This window comes from Anabrus simplex, chromosome 5, assembly GCF_040414725.1.
Source record: "Anabrus simplex isolate iqAnaSimp1 chromosome 5, ASM4041472v1, whole genome shotgun sequence".
Taxonomy (NCBI): Eukaryota; Metazoa; Arthropoda; class Insecta; order Orthoptera; family Tettigoniidae; genus Anabrus; species Anabrus simplex.
The window spans coordinates 189586662-189590161 of NC_090269.1; the positions used below are offsets into that span (position 1 = coordinate 189586662).

At 38.2% G+C, this 3500-nt stretch overlaps 1 long non-coding RNA gene across 1 annotated transcript; it reads left to right on the plus strand.

The window, feature by feature from the left end:
• Nucleotides 1-1132: 1132 nt before the first annotated feature.
• Nucleotides 1133-2788, plus strand: LOC137501040 (uncharacterized). Its single transcript, XR_011018309.1, has 3 exons — nt 1133-1185; nt 2513-2611; nt 2713-2788. It is a non-coding gene; the product is annotated as an uncharacterized lncRNA (long non-coding RNA).
• The last annotated feature ends 712 nt before the right edge of the window (nt 2789-3500 follow it).

Here is a 3500-nt window from a genome sequence, read left to right on the forward strand (position 1 = left end):
GCAGTCGCCCAGGTGGCAGATGCCCTATCTGTTTTCCTAGCCTTTCCTTAAATGATCGCAAAGAAATTGGAAAATTATTGAACATCTCCCTTGGTATAGTCGTCCCCGTGTAAGGACGTACCCTCAGGGTGCAACCTTACCCTTTCTCCCCTGTAATATTAAAGTATTGATTTATAGTAACTTTTCTTGTTGTTGGGTCTTTTTCAGTGACGGTAACCATACAGTTTAGGGACCCTACTTGCCGATTTACATTTACCGTTAATCTGGCACGTTGGCAACGTTCAATCACTGTTCTAGCGTGAATTGCGTGTTGCCACCGCATTGGTATTAAAGTCACTAATGATACACTTGCGAGAATATTTAAAGAATATTTTCTGTTTCTGTGGGATTGTAAATCTATTTGGCTAATACCAGGTAAGTAGAATTGTGGCATGTTCGGATAATGCATTTAATAACATAGGTTGTGTGAAATGATGAGCACAACATTTTATTAATTACGTTCCTATTTCGTCCCATACTTATACGAACAGAATTCGATTGGGATGTCTAAGAAGGAAGAAAAATCTGCAAGAACTCCTCCGAAAAGGAAAGCAAGGTTACGTCCTTTACAAAAACCAGGTCAAGAAATGCTTGTACATTGCTACGAGCAATTGAAACGCGAACTACGACGAAGAAGGTATCAGTCGCAGTGATACGAACCTAATGGCAAGAGTTTCATTATTAACTGGGGTAAGTGTTCGTTTTTATCTTGTTTCTATGATAAGTTTCTGACATAATGACAATCAGTTCAAATGGAGCAGTATTTCATTCTGAACCTAACCTAATGATGTAGGCCTATACCATGTCTTGTGTCGACTTCGATACGGTTTGTAGACTTAACCTTTGTGTATTCCTGTTGACGTACGGTGTATGTGTATGTAATATATTTCTGCGTGTGTATTCTTACAGGGTAGTGGTGAATATATATGTTATATATTATATTTTATTTAAAAATCTTAGAATAATTTATCTTCATCAGGTGTCTTTGGTTTCAAATGCGCATTTCTCTTTCAGGGTTGCCCACATACTCCTGGAATAAACCACACAAATCTGGACATGATGTTCAAGGAGTAATTCGTCGACCTGTGTCTGAGGGAGGAAGACTGGTTATTGTTCATGCTGGAAAGAAAGATGGCTTTGTACCTGGTATGTTCTTACTTAATTTTACTTCATTTTATTATAGTGAGGTGATCTCTCTTTACATAGTTATGAGGGTATTTAGGGTTTGTAGTACGGATGTAAAGGGGGAGGGCACGTAAGTCTCTGATAAAACCCCAACTTGAGTACAGTTCCTGTGTATGAGACCCTCACTAGGATTACTTGATTTGAGAACTGGAAAAGTTCAAAAGAAAGAAGCACGATATGTTGTGGGTGATTTCTGACAAAAGAGTAGCGTTACAAAAATTTTGTCGAGTTTGGGCTGGGAAGACTTGGGTAAAAGCAGACGAGTGGCTGGACTAAGTGGTGTGTTCCGAGCTGTCGGTGGAGAGGTGGTGTGGAATGACATTGGTAGACGAATACGTTTCAGTGGTATTTTAAAAGTAGGTAAGATCACAGTACAATTATAAAGTTGAGGATGAAAAGTGGGGCAAATATTTGTTTTTTTTAAGAAGGGAGTTAGGGATTGGAGTAATTTACCAAGGGAGACTTCAATAAATTTCCAAATTCTTTGCAATTATTGAAGAAAAGACTAGGCCTATCCCTGAAACTACATCTTCCACCTGGGCGACTGATCTAAGTGCAGATCAGTGGTGCCCGATTGATTGAAATTGACTGGCACGAGATCGGTAGTGGCATTATAACTTACCGCTCATTGGGTTCTGTACGTGGTTTTTGATTTTGACTTCTCCACTGTCAAGGGATCTCTTGGTTATTAAAAAGACTTGCAGGTATTCACTTTAGGCCAATGATTAACCTTAGAGAGGTACTTCAATCAAAACTTCCCCAGTGTATTTTCATATAATATTACTGGATATTTGTATCAGTAAATTACTTGTATTGCAGGCCTATTTATTATGTTTATTCTGCATTCGACAATCTCCACCTGAATCAGTGCTTGATACCTGACTGTTGAACACCTTCCAAGCTTCTTATTTCTTACTGCCTGATATAGGTTCAGTGTTCGCAGCAATTACATTTGTTCTAAGGTATTGAAATGGGTGTTTATACTTATATCTTTAATGCAAGTGATCGTGGACTTCTAATCCAGATATAGGCCTACTAATGGAAATACATTCATGAGAGATGTTAGGATAAAGTAGTGTAAGTAGTAATTCATTGACTTCATCATCAGGTGACTTTGCTACACAGTAGTTGGTTCCACTTAAAATCAGACATCTTTTTGTATCATTCAACAGAAATCACATTTTTTATCAATTAATAGGCCTATCCTTGAAGAGGGGTGATCTCATATTTTTAGGGAATACTTTTCTTAGAAGAAATAACTTCATACTAAAACTTAAAATTCTTACAGGTGCTGATTTGATGCTACAAACTTGAAGAGAAATCAAGATTATGCTACAAAAGATGAGCTGCAAAGGTTGTGTAATATGAATCGAAGTCACTTAAAGAGGTACAGAAGCACCTAAACATAAGTTTAGATAATGTTGTTTACATTCATGTTGTTGACTTTCATGTATGCATAACAATATTTCTCTGTTTCTTTAAAACCAGGTACATTGTTGACGAGATGCTGCACAGTGAAGGCCATACTGTCCTACGATTTCCTCCATACCACTCATTTTTCAATGCCACGAATTTGCATGGTCTGTGGCAAAACGGTATTATAAAAAAACAGTGGCTTCAAGACCTGGTCATGGATTGGACAGAGCTACAGCTGTGTGGAAAGAATCTCTTGATCAGGTAGGCCAAGTGGAAATGTTATTTATTGGATATAGGCAAGTGGAGTTTATAATATATTTGTCAGGTTGTGATACTTCAATATATCCTACAGGTGACAGCAGAGATGTGGAGAAATGAAGTGAAACACACTGAGAAGAAGATTGTCGAGTCGGCCAACTAACTGGGTCATCTTTGAAAATGTATTTTTCTATCAGCAGAGGCTTTTCATAAATCGTCATATTTTGTATAGGCTACGCGAGATGGACAGTAGCCCACTGGTTTTCTGATTAAACATCATTTATTTAAGCTATTGCATCAGTCTACTTACATACTCACTGTCCACGTATACCGGTAACCTGGTGATTCGATTATTGAAGCATTGTGCAATGATGCGACATACAAACTGAGACAATTTCGAGTGGTCATGAGCATAACTCATAGTCATAGGGTAGGCTAAATAATAATGTTATTGGCTTTATGTCCCACTAACAACTTTTATGGTTTTTTTGAGATGTCGACATGCTGGAATTTAGTCCTGCAGGAGCTCTTTTATGTGCCAGTAAATCTACTGACACGAGGCTGAGCACCTTCAAATGCCATCGCACTGAGCTCGGCCCTGC